The 22,968-nt window shown below is 39.3% G+C and overlaps 1 long non-coding RNA gene across 4 annotated transcripts in view; it reads right to left on the bottom strand.

The window, feature by feature from the left end:
• LOC131199208 (uncharacterized) overlaps positions 1-22,968 on the bottom strand; it is a 70,019-nt gene that overhangs the window by 35,295 nt on the left and 11,756 nt on the right. For 3 of the 4 annotated variants that reach the window (XR_009155296.1, XR_009155299.1, XR_009155298.1), the window contains exons 2-3: positions 14,311-14,537; positions 11,937-12,000 (exon numbers count right to left, since the gene is read on the bottom strand). This is a non-coding gene — a long non-coding RNA (uncharacterized LOC131199208). Of the gene's footprint in view, positions 1-7,595; positions 8,914-11,936; positions 12,001-14,310; positions 14,538-22,968 lie in introns of those variants that run through there. The other variant, XR_009155297.1, reaches the window with a different exon arrangement.

The raw sequence follows: 22,968 nt of genomic DNA, 5'->3' as shown, positions 1-22,968 counted from the left end.
GGAACCAGAGGTGCCAGCTCAGAACAGAACTTAAGCGAATCAAAGACACAAATTTGGGATTGGAATGCAGAATGCCCATCCAAAGAAGCTCCAAAATGTGGAGCTGTTACCAAAACACCTAATTTGAACCTTATTGGACACCTCTAAGATGACTGAGGGAAGGAGGGCTTGGGAGAAAGGAAAATTACCAGGACTAAGCAGGCAATCCTCAGGTCTGCTTTTGCTATACTGTAACCACTTGGCATTAGTAAAAGTATACCTTTCACTACAAATGGAGTTGAGGGTCTTTCCTTCCTGAATAGCCAAGCTGAGATAGGTCTGACACAAACTACTGATATTCCTGATTGGGAGCTCAAACGTTTGTAAGTAAACTGTCAACTTATTGAGAATTTTTTTTAAAAAGGCATCCTGAAATGTCTTCGGATATTAAAATTGAACTGCTTCATTGTCCTTCAAAACAACTTATTCTTCTTTGCACTCATGTTTTCTTCACCGTAGGAGTCTCCTTTAGGGTGGGGGAGTCATCTTATTGTACTGTTGCTTGACAATTGTGGGAAAGTTAAAAATCTTTACTAGTTTAATATAAATTAGCCTGCTAATATGGGGTTTAGCAGGGTAAGGTTTAGCTTCACCATTCATTCCAGTAAATTATTGAAAACAGACTTCAAGGAAGATATAAAGTTTTCTAAAAAGAATATGTTAATTATAATATAAGAAAAAATGGTTTAATAAACATGCATATTTCCTTCATTGCATGACTGCTTTCCTCTTATTTTGTTCCAAAATGCAGCAAGAAGAAAATATCAGAATTGTACAAACTAATATCACATAAGTTACATATTATTGTGTGATGTTTGAAAAGCAACACACACACAAACATTATTTGCTCAGCTAGTATATGTACTAAATTATTAAGTGTGCTTTAGTTTTCAATATTCCAGTGTTCTCCAAATATATATTAGATGTTGGATCCAGATACAGTCCTACTGGGACTTTGTTGAACTTGAATTTCAACAAAACTTGAATTAATTATCTTATTGATATCAGGGCTATAACTTAAATACTATAGGACCAAATCTAAAAGAAAGGTTTAAAAATAATGGTGTTGTGTTTAGATTTTTCACTATGCATATAAGTATGCATCATTGGTGGGAATCGAAATTTTTTACTACCAAGTCTGTGGGTGTGACTTGGTGGGCATTGTGTGGCTTGGTGGACGTGGCAGGGGAAGGATACTGCAAAATCTCCATTCCCACCCCACTCCATGGGAAGGTTACTGCAAAATCCCCATTTCCTCCCAATCAGCTGCGACTCGGGAGGCAGAGAATAGATGGGGGCGGGGCCAGTCAGAGGTGGTATTTACCGGTTCTCCGAACCACTCAAAATTCCCGCTACCGGTTCTCCAGAACTGGTCAGAACCTGCTGAATACCACCTCTGGTATGCACGAGTGAGTGAGAAAGATTTACTTAAGTGATCCTAATATTATTTTTCTTAACAGTTTATCGGAAAATTCCAAATGTGTGGGATAAGCTTTGTGCTCAACAAACCTGGGCCTTATAGGATATGCAATAAATGGTTAAAAAAGAAGACTAAAAGTCTTCCATTGTAATAGCAAACTGCAATGGATATAAAAAGTCTACACATGTTGTTAAAATGCCAGATTTTTGAGATGTAAAAAGATCAGAGCAAGATAAATCACTTCAGAATCTTTTTTCAGCTTTTAATATAACATATAAACTGTAGAATTCAATTGAAAAACAAACAGAAATCTTTTAGGGCAGAGGTGTCATGCACTGGTCATGCCCACTCCTGGTTTAGCAAAGGGGGAAAAAGTTGTGATATGTCATGTGACGATGATGTGATGCTGCAAGTTTAACAGCCCTGTTTTAGGGTGAAAATAATAAAAATGTACAATAACAGCCTTATGCTTTGGAGCTGCTTTTCTTTGGCTGGAATTGGGACTTTTAGTCAAGATGAGAGTGTTGGAAGAAATATCCATCTGGGTTCAGTTCCAAGTGGGGACAAAGACACTGGAAACATGGAGGCTGCTTGGAAAGATGGTTTAATGATGGTCAGGATCACATGGCTTGAGTTCCTGAACAGAAAAGGGCTGAGATCCTGTGTGCTCCCTGGTTTTATGCTTTTTCTGAACTTTGAATTTCCTGGGGCACAGGAAGAGTACCCTGATTGGCTGTCAGACTCCCAGGGGGTGGGGGGGGGGTCTTAGCTAGCCTTGCTGGCTGATGTAATCTTCCCAGGTGCCATGTGGTGAGTTTCAGTTGCTAGATGGGTTCTATTATGATGCAGATGATGATGGCCCATTAACAAAGGTGGGGAGAATGAGTTTCTACCTCTGACCTATTGACAAAGGTGGGGGGGAACGAGTGAGCTTGGCTGAGGCTTTAATGGCCCATTGACAAAGGTGGGGGGTGGCAGGAAGTTGCTTTGACTTTAAAACATGTTTCTCCATTTCTCATCCAGGGAAATATATTCTGCCTTTTAAATATTTTCTAAAATATTTCATTCTTCTAGGAGGGGGGTGTGTGTGCTAAATTCCTACAGGAGGAAATTATTAATGAATTTTATATATATTCCCACCTTTAAAAGTTCCAAATATCTGTCAATTTTGAAACAAAACCTTCAGGCCTCTGCTAAAATTTTGAAGATAAAGAGGATGTTCACCTTCCAGCATGACAATTACCCAAATCATACCTCCTAATCAACAAAAGAATGGCTTCACCAGAAGAAGATTAAAGTTTTGGAATGACCCAGCCAGAGCCCGGACCTGAATCCAATTGAAAATTTGTGGGGTAACCTGAAGAGAGCTGTGCACAGGAAATGTCCTCGTAATCTGACAGATTTGGAGTGCTTTTGTAAAGAAGATTGGGCAAAGATTACCAAGACAAGATGATCCATGCTAATGTTGGAAGAAATCTCCATCTGAGTTCAGTTCCAAGTGGGGGAAAAGACACTGGATTCATGGAAGTTGCTTGGAAAGAAGGTTTATTGATGAACAGGATCACATGGCTTGAGATCCTGGGCAAAAAGGGCAGACACACTGAGAATGCCTAGGTTTTATAGCCTCTGTTGGGCTTTGAATTTGAGCTTGTATTCTGATTGGTCTGATTGGATAGGGCCATGCAGGGGTAACTTTGTAGGTTGTCTTTTGAGTCCCAGGCTTGATTGAGCCTTGCTGGATGATTATGTAATGAAAGAGCTTTGGGCAATTTCTACTATGGCTCTGCCTGAAGGAGATAGATCTTTGTTATGTAGAATAGATTGGCCCAGGCCTTAATGGCCCATTGACAAATGTGGGGGGGGGGAGGGGAGGGCTGAGTTTCTGCCTCCCTTTTAGGAGAAATATTCTGTCCTTTTAATACTTTCTAAAATATTACATTTTTCTAGGAGAGGGGTAGGTTTTAACTTCCTACGCTAATAATCTCCCATCCCAAAAGATTGGAAGCTGCCATCAAATCAGAAAGTGCTTCAACAGAGTGTTAGTTTAAGGCAGTGGTGAAATTCAAATTTTTTTACTACGGGTTCTGTGGCCGTGGCTTGGTGGGCATGGTGTGGCTTGGTGGGCGTGGCTTTGTAGGAATTTAGCACCCCCCCCCCTCCTAGAAGAATGAAATATTTTAGAAAATATTTAAAAGGCAGAATATATTTCCCTGGATGAGAAATGGAGAAACATGTTTTAAAGTCAAAGCAACTTCCTGCCACCCCCCACCTTTGTCAATGGGCCATTAAAAGCCTCAGCTAAGCTCACTCATTCTCCCCACCTTTCTCAATGGGCCATCATCATCTGCAACATAATAGAACCCATCTAGAACAGAAACTCATCACATGGCACCTGGGAAGATTACATCAGCCAGCAAGGCTAGCTAAGACCCCCACCCCCTGGGAGTCTGACAGCCAATCAGGATACTCTTCCTGTGCCCCAGAAAGTTCAAAGCTCAGAAAAATCATAAAACCAGGGAGCACACAGGATCTCGCCCCTTTTTCTGTTCAGGAACTCAAGCCATGTGATCCTGACCACCATTAAACCATCTTTCCAAGCAGTCTCCATGTTTCCAGTGTCTTTGTCCCCACTTGGAACTGAACCCAGATGGATATTTCTTCCAACAGCTTGGCGGGCGTGGCAGGGGAAGGATACTGCAATACTCCATTCCCTCCCCACTCCTGGGGGAAGGATATTGCAAAATCCCCATTCCCATCCCACTCTGGGGGCAACCAGAGGTGGTATTTGCTGATTCTCCAAAGTGCTCAAGATTTCCGCTACCAGTTCTCCAGAACCTGTTGGATTTCACCCCTGATTTAAGAGTGTACCCATTTATGCAACCACTCTATTGTAGGTTTTTATTGTCATCTTACCCCTCCCCCCAAAAAGATTTCAGTTTGCTTTTCAATTGAATTGTACAGCTTGTACGTTGTATTAAAGTTGGGAAAAAGATTTATGAAGTGAAATGAAAATTCTGAAAATCTTGGTCTGCCTTATCTCTACATCTCAGAAACCTGGCATTTTAAATAGGGGTATGTACACTTTCTAAATCAACTGCAGGTTTAAGGGAAAAATCATGCCAGGTACAGAAATGGGGAATAAAAAGGGTTTATCCACCCCTTTCTCTTCTTCCAGCTTATCTGTGTGTGGTTTTTCAAACATCACAAAACAATATGTAGCTTTCGTGAGGCAGCCAAAGGGAAAATCTCTTTTTGTTTGCTATATGCAACTATTTTCTTTCCCATTTGCCAAGATGGCTGTTAAGGCCTTTATCACTGGAACCTTTAAAAGTATTCCAAACATTGCATTCCTCCAAGTTATGGTATCCAAGCTTATCTTCTTCAGCTTAATTCTCTTGCCTTGCCTTTGGATCTGCTTCTTCTAATTCTTTCCCCCTTTCCCCTCATTATGTCTGGGAAATGAGATTCATGGGATCATGAAATCCTGAGCAGAGATAGCAGGAAAGAACATGGTTCACATACTTTTTCACTGGATGACTTAATTAGATGAAATGAACCATCTGGAATGGTAAGAAAAAACAGATCCAGAACATAGTCTCAAATCCCACACTATGACTTCAATTTATACTGTATGTTTCTCCATTTGATTAAAATTAATCACTACAGGTTGTTGGAAGAAATGTCCATCTGGGTTCAGTTCCAAGTGGGGTAAAAGACACTGGAAACATGGAGACTGCTTGGAAAGATGGTTTAATGGTGGACAGGTTCACATGGTTTGACTTCCTGAACAGAAAAGGGGCCGAGATACTGAGCATGCCTTGGTTTTATGCCCTCTCTGGGCTTTGAACTTCCTGGGGCATAGGAAGAGTATCCTGATTGGTTGTCAGACTCTCAGAGGGTGGGGGTCTTATCTAGCCTTGCTGGCTGATGTAATCCTCTGCTCGCAACAAAATACCTTATGCCACCAGACTCGAAATTTTGGGCTTAGATAACTTAGAACTTCACCTTCGGTCTGACCTAAGCATAATACATAAAATCAGCTGGTACAATGTCCATACCAGATTCAACCAAAACAATACAAGAGCATACAATAGATACAAAGTCATGGTAAACCGACTCAAACTAGACTGCAGAAAATACGATTTCAGTAATAGAGCTGTCAACGCCTGGAATGCCCTACCTGACTCTGTGGTTTTTTCCCCAAATCCCCATAACTTTAACCTTAGACTGTCTACTGTAGACCTCACCCGATTCCTAAGAGGTCTGTAAAGGGCGTGCATAAATGCAACAGCGGGCCTACCATCCCTGTCCTAATGTTTTCTTTTATTCGTATCCTTTACATGTATTTATAATTACGTTTACACTTGTATCTGTCATAAAATCCATGCTTGATGAAATAAATAAAGAAAAGAAAAGAAAACTTTCTACAAAGAGATTTATGGACCCTTTGATGACTACCATATTTGACTGTGCCTAAACTCTTGGGCACACAAGTCACACTAGCCTAGCAAATTAATATATGCTGCTTAAGTGAGATTTGCACCATTCTGCCATTTTTCTTGCCACATTTGTTAAGCGAATCACTGCAGTTGTTAAGTTAGTAACATGGTTGTTAAGTGAATCTGGTTCCCTGTTGCCTTCGCTTGTCAGAAGGTCACAAAAACTGATCAGCTCCTGTAATTGGGCTGGGTTCAATAGTGGTTGCAATTTAAGTCAAGGACTACCTTTTATTGTTTAAAGTAGGCCAGACAAGGAAATCAAAATCATGCATACCAATTTTATTTTTATTATAAGGTCATGGTAAGAAAATATTGCATGTCTGTAGGTGCTTCCCCCCTCCCTCTTTTTATTTTTATGGGAATAAAGTGGCTACTTCTGTTTTTGTTAGGCTTGGTTGGAGGTGCCATTTCTTTGAAACAGTCATCCAGGTTCTGGAGATTTTGAGAGAGGATGACCTCTGCATCACTGTGAGATTGATATCATTGGTGTAAATAAATTTCTGAGCAACAGTTTCAGGTAGGTTGTGGATAAGTTAAAAAGAGCAAGGGGTAGCACTGATGCCTGTGGTAGTTGAATAGAATAGAATAGAATAGAATAGAATAGAATAGAATAGAATAGAATAGAATAGAATAGAATAGAATAGAATAGAATTCTTTTTGGCCAAGTGTGATTGGACACACGAGGAATTTGTCTTTGGTGCATATGCTCTCAGTGTACATAAAAGGACAAGATGCATTCGTCAAGAATCATAAGGTACAACACTTAGTGGTAGTCATAGGGTACAAATAAGCAATCAGGAAACAATATCAATATAAATTGAAAGGATACAAGCAGCAAAGTTACAGTCATGCAGTCAAAAGTGGGAGGAGATGGGTGATAGGAACGATGAGAAGATTAATAGTAATTGTAATGCAGCCTTAGTAAATAGTTTGATAGTTTTGAGGGAATTACAGTAGTTGTTAAGCAGAGTGATGGCGTTTGGGAAAAAACTGTTCTTGTGTCTAGTTGTTCTGGTGTGCAGTGCTCTATAGCATCGTTTTGAGGGTAGGAGTTGAAACAGTTCATGTCCAGGATGTGAGGATCTGTAAATATTTTCATAGCCCTCTTCTTGATTCGTGCAGTATACAGGTCCTCAATGGAAAGCAGGTTGGTAGCCATTGTTTTTTCTGCAGTTCTAATTATCCTCTGAAGTCTGTATCTGTCTTGTTGGGTTGCAGAACCAAACCAGACAGTTATTCAACTTAATTCAGCTTAAGATATCTTCTTCTACTGAATTCTGTGAAAACTTGAAAATAACCTGTTATTCAATATGTTGTCAATCAAGGTAATGGTATTACAACAAGCTATAGTATTGGAGGCTGCCGAGAAGAAAAACAGAGACATTTTTTATTTTCCTTTGGAATCCATTCTCCAGTTAGGGAGTTAATGCAAGAACATGATTGCTAGAATCATGTTTGGGGCAAAATCCAATCCTATTTCTTAAGATTATTCCTTCTGCCTATTACATCTGCATAGGAAAACAGCAGATTCAACCTGCACATTAGAATAGAATAGAATAGATTTTTTTTTATTGGCCAAGTGTGATTGGACACACAAGGAATTTGTCTTGGTGCATATGCTCTCAGTGTATATAAAAGAAAAGATACCTTCATCAAGAATTCTAAGGTAAAACACTTAATGATAGTCATAGGCTACAAATTTAACACTTAATGATACAACACTTAATGATAATCATAGGCTACAATTAAGCAATCAGGAAACGATCACTTACAGTATAAATTGTAAGGATACAAGCAACAAAGTTACAGTCATAAGTGGAAGGAGATGGGTGATGGGAACGATGAGAAGATTAATAGTAGTGCAGATTTAGTAAATAGTTTGACAGTGTTGAGGGAATTATTCATTTAGCAGAGTGATAGCGGTCGGGGAAAAACTGTTCTTGGATCTAGTTGTTCTGGTGTGCAGTGCTCTATAGCATCATTTTGAGGGTAGGAGTTGAAACAGTTTATGTCCAGCATGTGAGGTATCTGTAAGTATTTTCACAGCCCTCTTTTTGATTCGTGCAGTATACAGGTCCTCAATGGAAGGCAGGTTGGTAGCAATTGTTTTTTCTGCAGTTCTAATTATCCTCTGAAGTCTGTGTCTGTCTTGCTGGGTTGCAGAACCAAACCAGACAGTTATAGAGGTGCAGATGACAGACTCAATAATTCCTCTGTAGAACTGGATCAGCAGCTCCTTGGGCAGTTTGAGCTTTCTGAGTTGGCGCAGAAAGAACATTCTTTGTTGTTCTTTTTTGATGACGTATTTGATGTTAGCTGTCCATTTTAGATCTTGCGTTATGGTAGAACCTAGAAATTTGAAGGTTTCTACTATTGATACTATGTTGTCTAGAGTGTCTCTCTCTTACTCTCTCTATTTAATTCATGGAAATAGATAATTATGCATTATCCCAATATTACTTTGTGCACAAGAAGAGATAATCGTGGAATTATCTCTGTAAGGAACTGTGAAATGTAAACAGAATGATATAAAAATCTTTCAAAACCTGGCTCTTCTTCCAGGCATTGGGCCAAGACAATAGATGAGCCTTCTGGGAGGTGGAACAGCCTTATACTGTTGATACGTTAAGCTTCTGGGTTTCTTTTCTTTCTTTCTGTTGGAAGGGTTGTTGTTGAAATTGCATAGATTTTATTGAAACATTGCTTCTGGGAGATTTTATTTGATGTATGCCAGTTATAGACATGATTATAAGTGGTGGGTGGCTAGATAGATCATCTAAATAATACCTAAATAAGAACAGCTCAGGAGGATCTTCAGCCAACATAAAATATGTAGACACTTCACTACCCAAGAATATAGTAAGGCAGAAGCTTGTCCACCGCAAGGATAAAACACCCAGACACAAACAGAGCAAGGTGGTATATGCAGTACAATGCAGTGAGCCATGTGCAGAGCTGTACGTTGGGGAAACAAAACAACCATTTCATAAACACATGGCACAACATGGGAGAACAAACACATTAGGACAAATTCAGCAGTCCATCTGCATTTAAAAAGCAAAAGCCACTCTTTTGATGACAGCAAAGTCCACATTTTGGACAGAGAGGATCGTCGGTTTGAAATAGGGGTCAAAGAGGCCATCTATGTCAAAACTGAACAGCCCACTCTCAACAGAAAGGGAGGGATACACCATCTATTTCCAGTCTATAACACAGTCCTTTCAGCAGTTCCAAGAAGACTCCACACCCATTTGCACTACTCAGGTGACCCTGAGGACACAGATAAACTTCCAAGTGGCCTCAGTGACTCTCTAAAAGGATGCAAATGACCAGCTGTCTGCAAGGAATATTAATCCTTCCATTTCCCACCATCCAGTCAGAGCTGAAGAAGCTTCTTGGATGAGAAGTGAAACATCTTCAAAGAAAAAGGAAGTTCAGTTGCCTCTTGAAAAGAAAGCACCTTTGGGACAACCATGACTTGGATGACTGAGAATCTCAATCTATATAAATAAGAACAGTTCCAAATTGTAGCGGGATCCTTTTTTTCTCAACCCATATCTGCTGAGCAAGTATGGATGATAGCACTAAGCCAGCAGTGGCAAAATATAAATATTCTCAGCATGCAGCAGGACATGCTCATCTTCCCAGCACCGTGATGGCGAACCTATGGCATGTGTGCCACAGGTGGCATGCAGTGCCCTCTCTGTGGGCACACAAGCCATCACCCCAGTTCAGCTCCACAACGCATGCGTGTTAACCTCCCACCAGCCAGCTGGTTGTCGAGTCTCTGCCACGCATGCGTGGAGGGTGGGGCATTGTGGGGCGCCTGCGTGCGCATGCATGGGGAGCGGGCAGCACATGCATTGCATTTTGGGGGATTCGGGCAGACGCACATGTGCACTTTGGGCACTCATTCTGGAAAAGGTTCGCCACCACAGGTCTAGGCCTAGCACTTAAAATAAAGGCAAGGTGGTTCATGTAAAATGTAAAAAAGCTCTGGCTGGCAGTCATACTCAGAGAAATATATTTTGTTTTGTTTTGTTTTGTTTATCTCAAGAATGGAAGGAAAGCACTTGTTTTTTTTTGTTTTTTGTTCACAGAACAGCTGCAACAACCTTCTCCTGCAAATTTCAAATTTAAGTGCTAGAACACTCTAGTGCAGAGGGTGGTTTTTGTTTTTTTTTACTTTGCCATTTATCTTGGACATCCTGGTTCCTTTGAGCTTCGCTGTATTCGCCACCGTAGTCAAGGAGAGAGACCAGATGTTTCCAGCAACAATATGTTGTTGCCACCATGCATGTCTTATTCCCTGGCCTCTTACCAGCGGCATCTCCCTACAGACCTGTCAGATTCCCTGGTCCAATTGGCTTTAGGTTGAAGTTATTTTATGAAAAATAATAAATAGAAAGCTGGCATACAACAATGCCATAACCTCAAAGAGTCATTTTCACTTGCAAAATACTGATGTGCCCCACATGAGCCCCTTAAAATGGGTCTAAAGGCTGATAGGCTAAATATCTTCATTTCAGAGTTTGCTAATAACTAAAGTTTGCATGTATCCTGTTATCCCCAAAATAAGACATCCCCTGATAATAAGCCCAGTTGGGCTTTTGAGCACCTGGCAATAAGGCCAAGCGCTTATTTCAGCGTTCAAAAAAATATAAGACAGGGTCTTATTTTCTGGGGAAACACGGTAGCTATTTCATTCTATTATCATTTTCTCATTGCTCATACGTAGCATTTCCCAGCATGCCCCTAGCCATAAATGAAAAAAAAAAAGCTATTCCCAATTACTGTCACAAAAACTCTATAATGGTGGGGGTCCCTGCTATATACTACGCTACTTAAGATGGATTACTCCCGTCTGGAGAAGCAATAAACTTTTGGAATATCTAATACAGCTGGCATGCTTTTTCACTTGTATTTGATTTCCAAGGATAAGAAAAAGAACCTAAAGTCATTCTATAATCATGGAAATGCATACACAGTCTTACTCCCTTTTGAAGGGAGTGCACTGTATATTTGTAATACAAGTCACTTCCAGAAGAGTAACAAATGAAATCAGAGTTGTCATTTTAATGTCAATATTATAGAAGATTGGACTTTAGGGATCACTTTGTATAAAAATATCAAGAGACTGAATTCCTGTTCCAAGTTGGCCGAGAGAACCTATTATCCCTTTATACTAAATATAGAGATATGTGTACAGCCCAGATACTCATAGCTTGAGCCTTTACCATACAAGGAGAAAAGGAGGTGTATCATCATAATCAGTATTTTTTCTCTTTTGTTTTATGTCAACAACCATATATAGCTGTGCTTAAAACACTCTACTGTGGAAAATCATAAATATGTAGAGAATTCTCCTTTCAAAATACCCTTAAATATTATAGAATTTCTTTTTTAATAATGGTATATGGTAGAGCCTTTAAAATGCAGAATGACTCAAATCAAGTATTCTTATATATTTAGATGTATCTCAAAAATCATGCTACTTTAAAGGAGCATCTAAAAGTCAAAAATCAATTTTTGTACAAATATGAAATTTAGAAACATTTCAGAATTCAGAGGAAATGATTATTTATATACAGTACAGTGTAACTGTACCACGTCTTTCATTAATAAGCCACTAAAATGGTTTATAACCAAACATGAAATAAATAATATAGAGACAACTCAAATCATGCTAAGACTTAAAATCTGTAAGGCAAAAGGCTAGAGATTCAAGCAAGAATTTTAATTAATCTGATTGTCTAAGAGAGAGAAAGTTTAAAAAGGCCTGAAGGACTACAGAATGCCCTCACAGAAAAAACTTGTCTTAGGGTGCTGATGTTAGTTTCATTTGGGGTTCTTTATTTATACTTTTTGATTTATACTTTGTGGGGGATTTTGCCTTTTTCATTTTCCTTTTTTGTTCTTAATACCATAAAAATGAAATGTTAAACAATCACAAAACAATCTTTTTGTAGCTTTCTTACCTCTTAAAGCAGATATAGCCAGAATAGATGCTCCAGTGAGTTTATCAAATCATGCCAAACTAATCTAGAATAGAATAGAATAGAATTCTTTATTGTCCAAGTGTGGTTGGACACACAAGGAATTTGCCTTAGGTGCAGATGCTCTCAGTGTAAATAAAGAGAATAAAATATATTCATCAAGAAAAAAAGATACAACAGTGATAGTCAAGGTTACTAATAAGCTATCAAATCATACTAGGAAACAAATAAAAACAATATAATTGAAAGATACAAGCAGCATGGTTATAGTAATAAGTAGGAAGAGATAGATACTAGTAAGGAAGAGAAGAATAATAGTAATACAGTGTTAGTAAATTATTTGACAGTATTGTGGGAATTAGTTGTTAAGCAGAGTGATGGCATTCGGAAAAAAACTGTCCTTGTGTCTAGTTGTTTTGGTGCCCAATAGTGTCTTTTTGAGGGTAGAAGTTGAAACAATTTATGTTCATGATGTGAGGGTGTGTTAATTGAGTGATTGTTAATCACATAATGCATTGTTAATCACTAATCTCCTTAGTGACATTTGTCTGCCCCATCAGGTGAGAATCAAACCAAGACTAAAACTATTTTTTATTGAGATTGACTGTAATGGCAGTCTGATTATGTTGTCTCTTCCCTTACTTCTTATAGTTCAGTGAATTAGGGAAGTATCTGCCTGAGCCACTTCCACTCAGTGGCTTCCACTGAGCCATTGGACATTCTGGACTTTAAAAATGTTTTATCTTTTGTCACCTCGGCAATGAAACTAGCATATCTTTATCAAGAATCTTCCTTAGTACTCTCTACATTGGTTTAGCTTAACGGAGGAATAAGTTGCACATATTTTACCATACCTTTAACAAAGAATTGGACAGTGTTTCCTATGAGAGCTTAGTAGTGAAGATGGCAATGTGGCTGAACAACGCCACCATTAGATGCATGCAAAGGTAGTTGAGCAATCAAGCTACAACAAGGGTGTATCACTAGATCCACATCAAGGAGGTGGATGAAGGAGAATAGCTCAGGGCTCTCTCCTAAGCCCTCTACCATTCAACATAGTTATGATTTGGATGCAAGGACAGAAAATATGGTTATCAAATTCACAGAGAATAGAATAGAATAGAATAGAATAGAAAAGAATAGAGTAGAGTAGAGTAGAGTAGAGTAGAGTAGAGTAGAGTAGAGTAAGTAGAGTAGATTAGAGTAGAGTAGAGTAGAGTAGAGTAAGTAGAGTAGAATAGAATAGAATAGAATAGAATAGAATAGAACAGAATAGAATAGAATAGAATAGAATAGAATAGAATAGAATTCTTTATTGGTCAAGTGTGATTGGATACACAAGGAATTTGTCCTTGGTGCATATGCTCCCAGCATACATAAAGAAAAAATAAAATATATTCATCAAGAATCATAAGATACAACACTTAGTGATAGTCATAGGATAGTAATAAGCAATCAAATCATACTAGGAAACAATAAAAACAATATAAGTTGTAAAGATACAGTACAAGTACAAAGTACAAAGATAAGAGGATAGTGAACTCCTTAGAGCAACAGCCCCCAACCTTTCTGGCTCTGAGGACGGGCAGTAGTGGCAGCAGGAGGGAGGGGATGGTTTGTGTGTGCATGCCCACCATTTCCCACAAAAGGAGTTTTTTTGCGCTCACCAGCTGCTTGCACAGCCAAGTTTGAATCTGCTGACCAGGGGTTAGCGACTTCTGCCTCAGAGGATGCTATCAAGATCCATGAGCTACTTAACAATTTGGAAGAGCAGATAGAAACCGAACTCACATGAAGGTAGTGGTAATGGTGTACATGTGTAACATTCTGGGTGTGACATATTGGACAACTGTGTGAAAAGGATTTGCGAGTGTTGGTAGATGTAATGTAATGTACTGTACTCTATGTACAGTACATTACATGTAATGTGCTCTATATATTTGAAAAACATGAATGCAACCTATGCTGCACCATAAAATATTATTCTAAGATCAAAAGTCATTATTCCTCTCTATAGAAGGCTCTGCGCATGCACAGAAGAGGCGCACACGAGCTCACATTTCCAATCCAGTAGGGAAGGTAAGTGCATTTCACCACTGGTTCAGGTCCTACATGGAATATTACATGCAATTCTGGTAACAATATTGACAACCTGGAGCATGCTCAAAGGAGAGCAAATCAAGGTTATAAGGTACCTGGCTGGAAGGAAACTAAAAGGAACAATTAGAGGCACAACAGACATTTATTCAAGAGAAAAGAAGACTGCAGGAAAACCTGGGAGCTGTCCTCAGCTACAAGAATAAAGATAAGGCAGGCCTGTTCAGAGATATTCTATCAGACAGGACAAGTGACTTACCTTACAAGGATGCAGATATTAGGCATCAGGAGAAAAATGATAATGATAATTGTAGTTCAACGTGGAACAGATATTCTTGGGAGGGATAATTCTTTTTCATTGGAGGCAATTACACAGAGGACAAATGGCCTTCTGTAAGACATATGGCAGTATTGGATTTATGCACTGGATTGAGATTTGGACTAGATGATCTCCAGGATCCCTTTGCAATCCTTTATTTTATGATTCTAAGAATGAGAAATGCAAATGGTTAACACTAGTTTGTTTTAGCCCCGCTTTTATTCATTAATATAAAAGATTTTATTAATCACAACTCTTAGCCATTTACTATGATTTTAAATCACACTGAGTTCCTGCCACTAATCCACAATTCATACTAAATTTACAATTCATACTTAAGAAAAATCAAAGAAGGCATATTTTGGCTTGACACCTGTGTGAACCAAGGACTTGCACACAGCCTTAATTATCAGGGGATTAAATTTTGTCATATATAACAAAACACACTTTCACATAAATACAGATGGTCTAAGACAGGTTTTAAACTAATTTTTCTAGGAAACTGTCTGCATTCTCCCTTTTTATGCTCCCTCTTTTAATAGAATAATAGATTGTTATAGATCATTTGTTCGCAAATGTTTCCAGCATCAGGTGAAGTGTTTACATTTTGATCTTCTTCTCTGGGGGTTTTCACTTGGGCATACTTCCAATACCTTTGAATAGGACTGGAGCCTTCGAAGTGATGAAATGAATTGTTATGATGACACTGAATTAGTCAAGAATACTTGGGAGAGCAATTAATGAAACATTGGCATTAATGTTTCCACAGCTTAATAGAGGGTGAGGTAACATACAAAACATAGGCTGCCTCAGGGGTAGGCTTCAGATCCTTTAGCAATGGGTTCACTGCCCCGTCGCTAGGTGCATGGCCATGGTGGGTGTGGTCATGGTGGGCCTGGCTTAGTTGACCCCCTGCACCACGGCGGGCGTGGGGGGGATTTTCCGCTCTCCCCAGGCTCTGAAGGCTTTCCTGAAGCCTCTGAGAGGGCGAAAACTGCTCCCCCTGGGGTTCAGAGGCCCTCCAGAGACCAGAAACAAGCCCATTTCAGGACTTCCGGAACCTCCAGTAGGCCCGTTTTTTGCCCTCCCAGACCCTCCGTGCGGCCCCTACACTTACCTGGAATGTTGAACAGGCCACATGGAGACGCCTGGGAGGAGCAGATGGGCGGGTGGGGTGGGCATGGCCATCCAGGGGTGGCATCTGGGGGTTTGCCGAACCTTGGTGATCCTTGGCTAGAGGATCATCTGAACCCTGCCGAACCCCCAGGAGCCCACCCCTGGGCTACATGTAACATCCCAGTTCTAGCTCATAGAAATGAGATTGTTGTTTTACATCCTTTTCTGAATTTGAGAGACAATGAACAACGTGAAGGACTTAGACCCTTGGAATTCTTAATACAAACAGAACCTCAAAACTAGCCAACTTTTTACAATGTCACTCTTAAAAATCCTTCAATAATGCAAAAAAAAAAAAAAAAAGGTCCAAATGTTTCAACTGCATTCACTTAGATCAGGGATCCCCAAACACCAGCCTATGGACGAGTACTGGGCCACAGCATGCCAGCAACTGGACCATGCAAACAAGCGAAGCCTGATCCGTGGGATGCAGGCAATGTGCAAAACCACACATACCCTGGTCCGCGGGAAAACCTTTCCCCATGGAACTGGTCCCTGGTGCCCAAAAGATTGGGGGCTGCTGACTTAGATGATGTTATAGCGTGCTCAGCTACAGCAAGGCAGTAAAAATAACATGCAAGTTCTGAGTTCAGAAAAGGTTGCTCACTACTGATCTGATATATATTAAGTATGGCTAGTCATTTTCTTAAGTATTCTTATCCATGCAGCTAATGGCCAAAGTCTGTTTCTTTTCATTTACATCTCAAGGCCTATGACTGTCCAGCTCTGAATCCAATTATGAATATTTCTGTGCAACACGAACCTTTTTCAAACATTGATAAATTACTTCTATTCAGTTCCTGGCTGCATCTTTATCAGTCTGAGAACAAGGGATCATAGCAATTAATTCTACAGACAAGTAACCGTAATAACAAAAAATAAAATATTATTAATTTCACAACACTCTGAATAAACACTAAGACCAATTTAGGAGAATGTTGGATACTACATAGAAGAACTACTTGCAAAATGTTGCTTTCTAATGTCGGTCATACAATATATTATCCTTTTTTTTTTTGTTTTGCATTTATATCCCGCCCTTCTCCGAAGACTCAGGGCGGCTTACACTATGTCAAGCAATAGTCTTCATCCATTTGTATATTATATACAAAGTCAACTTATCTAATGTCAGTCAGCTGTGTTGCATCACAGTTCCCTCCTCCATTATTACAGTCAGCCCCTCTAGATAGACCAGACCAAGAAATCAAAGCCATATAAGTCTAAAATTACAGGTAGTCTTCAACTTACGACCACAATGGAGTCCAAAATGTATGTTGCTAAGTGAGAAATTTGTTGTGAGTTTGCTCCACTTTAGGACTTTTCTCACCTCATTTGTTAAATGAATCACTGCCGTTCTTAGTCACATGGTTGTCAAGGTGAATTTGGCTGCCCTCTTCAATTTGCGTGTCACAAGGTCACAAAAGGAGATCGCACAACTCCGGGACACCTCAATCGTCATAAATGTGAGTTGGTTGCCAAACATCTGAATATAAAACCGTGACCGGGGGGATGCTGCAAAGGTCATAAGGGTGAAAAATGGTCAGAAGTCCCTTTTTTCGGTGCCGTTGTGACTTTGAATGGTCACTAAATGAACTATTGTATGTTAAGGACTACCTGTACTTGTACTGACTATGTGACTATAGTAACAGTATCTTCTCTTCCTCCCTCTTTACTCTTTATGTGAATGGGAGAAGGGATTGTTGGAGATATTTACTCAGATTAGTTTTTTAGAATGGCTCAAGCTAACTTGACTGATTACTGCCTTGGTAGCATTTAACAGATTAACAAAGTTGGAAGGGATCTTTTAGGTCATCTAGTCCAACTCCCTGCCCAAGCAGGAGATCCTATACTATTTCTGATAGATGGCTGTCCAGTCTCTTCTTGAAAGTTTCCAGTGATGAAGCTCCCACAACTTCTGAAGGGAAGCTGTTCCATTGGTTGATTGCTCTCACTGTCAGAAAATTTCTCCTTATTTCCAGGTCAAATCTCTCCTTGTTCTGTTTCCATCCGTTATTCCTTGTCTGGCCTTCAGGTGCTTTGCAAAATAGCTTGAGCCTCTCCTCTCCGTGGCAGCCCCTCAAATATTGGAACACTGCTATCATGTCACCCCTGGTCCTTCTCTTTACTAGACTAGCCATGCCCAGTTCCTGCAACTATTCATTGTATGTTTTAGTCTCCAGTCCCCTAATCATCTTGGTTGCTCTTCCCTGCAGTCTTTCTAGAATCTCTAGGTGACCTAAGCTGGATGCAGTATTCTAGGTGTGGTCTTACTAAGGCTTTATAGAGTGATATTAGTACCTCCCTTGATCTTGATTGTATCCCTCTGTTAATGCAGTTTAGGATTGCATTGGCTCTTTTGATTGCTGCTGCACATTATTGGCTCATATTTAATTGGCTGCCCACTAAGACTCCAAGATCCCATCTCTACCTTCTCATCTTCAAGGCCATTCCCTACAGTCTCCAACTAGCTTCCTGGGAATCATGGAAGTTATAATCCAACGGGAATGTATGGGTTGGGAAATCTGACCTATGTATTAAGGGATTCCTTATTAGTATCTATTGTGAATGTTCAGTATCAAGTTTTACTCACAAAACAGAAACCTCAGGTTCATCTCTTTATTTTGTAAAAGTCAAATAGACTGAATAGTGTTATTCACATTTATGAAAAAGAAAATGGCACATGTATACAGGTAGTCCTCGACTTACAACAGTCCATTGAGTCAAGGTTCAAAGTTACAACAGCATTGAAAAAAGTAAATTATGACCATTTTTCATCCCCATGGTCATGTGATTTACATTCAGACACTTGGCAATTGGCTCATATTTATGACAGTTGCAATGTTCCTGGGATCATATGATCAGTTACTAATTTAACAGCGGCAGTGATCCACTTAACAACTATGGCAAGAAGGGTCATAAAACGAGGGAGGGGAATCACTTAATGAATTTCCCACTTAGCAACAAACAAGGTCATAAATTGAGGACTACCTGTATTGTATTGTGTTGTATTGTGTTGTATTGTATTGTATTGTATTGTACTGTATTGTATTGTATTGTATTGTATTGTATTGTATTGTGTGTGTAATATGATACAACACACATACCCCACATGATGCAGAAATCAGTGTTGACAATAAGCTACAGATGCAATTTTGCTATTTTGGTATTGAGACTAAAGAAGGAATAGAATAGAATAGAATAGAATAGAATAGAATAGAATAGAATAGAATAGAATAGAATAGAATAGAATAGAATAGATTTTTTTATTGGCCAAGTGTGATTGGACACACAAGGAATTTGTCTTGGTGCATATGCTCTCAGTGTACATAAAAGAAAAGATACATTCATCAAGAATTCTAAGATATAACACTTAATGATAGTCATAGGGTACAAATAAGCAATCAGGAAACAATCAATATCAATATAAATCGTAAGGATACAAGCAACAAAGTTACAATCATACAGTCATAGTGGGAGGAGATGGGTGATAGGAACGTTGAGAATAGTAATAGTAATGCAGATTTAGTGAATTGTTTGACAGTGTTGAGGGAATTATTTGTTTAGCAGAGTGATGGCATTCGGGAAAAACTGTTCTTGTGTCTAGTTGTTCTGGTGTGCAGTGCTCTATAGCGTTGTTTTGAGGGTAGGAGTTGAAACAGTTTATGTCCAGGATGTGAGGGGTCTGTAAATATTTTCACAGCCCTCTTTTTGACTCGTGCAGTATACAGGTCCTCAATGGAAGGCAGGTTGGTAGCAATTGTTTTTTCTGCAGTTCTAATTATCCTCTGAAGTCTGTGTCCGTCTTGTTGGGTTGCAGAACTGAACCAGACACTTACAGAGGTGCAGATGACAGACTCAATAATTCCTCTGTAGAACTGGATCAGCAGCTCCTTGGGCAGTTTGAGTTTTCTGAGTTGGCGCAGAAAGAACATTCTTTGTTGTGCTTTTTTGATGACATTTTTGATGTTAGCTGTCCATTTTAGATCTTGTGATATGGTAGAACCTAGAAATCTGAAGGTTTCTACTGTTGATACTATGTTGTCTAGTATTGCGAGAGATGGAAGTATGGAAGGGTTTCTTCTAAAGTCCACCACCATTTCTACAGTTTTGAATGTGTTCAGTTCCAGATTGTTCCAGTTGTACCACAAGGCTAGTTATTCAACCTCCCATCTGTATGCGGATTCATTTTTTTTTTTTTATTCAAAAAGTTTTACAAAAAAAATTTTTTTTCCCCTTTCCCCCCAACCCCTCTCCCTTCACAAACCCCCTCCCCCCCTGGCTTCCCGGAACAAACACAAGGTATAGTTAAAAATAAAACAAACATATGCTAAAAAAATTTTTTTCCCCAAAACTATTATACCAATTCTCCCTCTCTAGCTCTGACTTCCTCCTTACATAACCAAATCCTTCAAAAAATTAACAATAAACAGTAATAAAATATATAAATCAGTAGAACAAATTAATCCTAAAATATTTAAAACCAGCTAAAGCATAAAAATCCAATCCAGTTCAGAGAATATCTCCCTTATAGCTTCTATAACCATATAACCATATAATTTCCCCCCCAAGTCCTTCTTACATAAGATCTTTCAAGAATATTCTATTTAAAATTCAATACAACAGATTATAAAATTTATAAAATTTCAATAGAGAAAATTACAATATTATTTAATTAATTACAATATCTATTCAACTTTAGTCCTTCCTCATCAAAGTCCAGTATATCCAAATATCTAGTCTCTTATAATCACGAATTGCCTTTCGGGGACACTAATATTTTTGTCTATTAATATTTAAAAAAAACCTTGTTTCAAAAATAATACTTTTGTCTCTTGCCATTTTTTGGTGCATTAATCTCTGTCTTTCCTTCGTTGCTCCTTTTAAAAGTCAATCACAATATTTCCTAGTAATTCCTTATGTCCAGAAATCCAAAAATTACTGCCGATATTCCATCAGTCCAAAAGAGAACTCTTGGGAAACATTAAGCTTGTGAGTCTTTTCCATTTGAGGACAATCTCCTGTAGCACAAATTCAGGCAGCTCATCCAAACTATTTAAAGAAAACTTCTTTAGATCACCTTGTTTCTTCACGATCAAATCTTCATATTTATCCACTTTTATTTGTATGTCCTCCATTCCATTTTCCGAATAATTGCACTGGTTAATTTGCTCCAAACTCTCATCCAAAACGTCCCCATTTTTTATCAATTCGTATTTTTGAATAATTAAATACATACTTTCTGTGTAGTCCTGTATAAAGTCACGAATCCATTCTTCTGAAAGAACCTCCATAACAAAATTCCTGCTGAGAATCCCCTTGTAAAGTACTTAAACAGCGTAATATAATCCAACAGTCCACAGTCAAACACAATAAGATAAAATCTCCATTCAGTTTCGATTCAACAGCAAAGCTCCCTTTGATGTATCGCTCTGCTTTCAGTTTCTCTAAAATGAAACTGAAGGGGGGGCGGAAGTCAGAAAATCAAAAATACTTGCAAACCAATAATTGTTCCTCACACTCGTTCCGCCTGCTTTTCATATCCACAAAAAGAAATCAATTGCTAGCAGAAGTGGACACCTTCCTCTTTTCCTGCTTTTTCAGGAGCGCAGAGAATACTGGAGGTGGGGGAGGGGTAAATAAGGGGATTCGACCGTTCAGGACTTTGTATTACAAAAACAAAGCCCCTAGGGGAATCTACCCAAATCCTCCCCCTTGCTCTGTCTCTCTCTTTCAACCAGAGAGAGAAATGAAGCCGGGATCAGTTATTAAATCCGGCTTTTACCATATTCAATGCGGAGTGCCATAAATTAGCACCCAACGAGAAAGGTGGCGCCACCCAGAAGCCGCTATGCGGATTCATTTTTGTCTTGAATGAGACCAATCACTGTTGTGTCATCTGCAAACTTCAGTAGTTTAACAGATGAATCGCAGTCATTGATATACAGAGAGAAGAGAATTGGGGAGAGCACATAGCCTTGTTGGGCCCCTGTGCTAATTGTACAGGTATCTGATGTGATTCTGCTTAGCTTCACCTGCTGCTTCCTGTTTGTTAGGAAGCTTGTGATCCATTTACAAGTCCGTTCAGGTACCTGTAGCTGGTTTAGCTTAGTTAGAAGAGTGCCTGGAATGCTGGTATTGAATGCTGAACTAAAGTCTACAAAGAGGACCCTTGCATAGGTCTTTGGAGATTCAAAATGTTGTAAGATGTAGTGCAGAGCCATATTAACAGCATCAACTTTTTATTTATTTGCTCGGTATGCAAATTGTAGGGGGTCTAACAGTGGATCTGTGATGGTTTTCAAGTGGGACAGCATTAGCCTTTCAAAGGTTTTCATGACTACAGATGTTAGAGCAACTGGTCTGTAGTCATTCAGTTCCTTGATGATGGGCTTCTTCGGCACTGGGATGATAGTAGAGCATTTGAAGCAAGAAGGAAAATAGCACATCTCTAGTGATTTATAGAAGATAATGGTGAAGATGGGGGCCAATTGCTCAGCACAGACTTTTAAGTAAGAAGGAATTATCTTGTCTGGGCCTGGAGCTTTTCCTGGTTTTTGTCTGTGAAGTAGGTCTTGCACTTTCTTTTCTGTGATCATGAGGGGTTGTGAACCCAATGGGATGGGGTCAGGTCATGGTGGGATTCAGCCAGTTCGCATCATTTTGAGAGAACCGGTTGTTAACTTTCTGAGCAGTTTGGTGAACTGGTTGTTGGAAGAAATCATTAGGGCAGAGAACCGGTTGTTAAATTATTTGAATCCTACCACTGGATCTGTTGTAGGAGGTTTGGCTGTTGTTGGTGTGTCTGATATGTGGATTATGAAGATAGGTGGTAGTTTCCTTTCAAACCTGCAGTAAAACACGTTCAGGTCATCTGTCAGTTGCTGATTTCGTTCAGCTTGGGAAGGAGGTTTGCTGTAGCCGGTGATATATTTAAGAGTTTTCCACATGTTTGCTGGTTCATTTGTTGAGAACTGATTCCTTAGCTATTCAGAGTAGCTTCTTTTTGCTGCTCTGATCTCTCTTGTTAATACATTTCTGGCTTGGTATACTGGTAATAGAAGGAAATAAGATGTAATGTATTTAAACTTTAGGAGGGAAGTTTGGGCGGGAACTAGCACGTTGCTGATTGGTTGAAGCCTCAGCCAAAATAGTATTTAAAGAGGGTTTTTTGCCTGTTGTCTTTCGCTGGGTTCACTATAAACTAAAGAGCTGTTGTCATTCACTGGTCTCCTGCCTCTTTATTGCCCGAACTTAACACTGGCGACGAGGATGGGATATTGAGGCAGTGAGATCGGGAAAAGAGCTGAAGGAGCAAAAGAATTTGCGAACCCAGCCAGTTTCAAGGGCGGATAGTTAGCGATGTCCAGCTACACGCCGCCAGAGCCATTTGACCCAGCCAAGGAGAAATGGGGGTCGTACATG

This window comes from Ahaetulla prasina, chromosome 5 (assembly GCF_028640845.1).
Source record: "Ahaetulla prasina isolate Xishuangbanna chromosome 5, ASM2864084v1, whole genome shotgun sequence".
Classification (NCBI taxonomy): Eukaryota; Metazoa; Chordata; class Lepidosauria; order Squamata; family Colubridae; genus Ahaetulla; species Ahaetulla prasina.
This window is presented reverse-complemented; position numbering and strand designations above follow the sequence as displayed.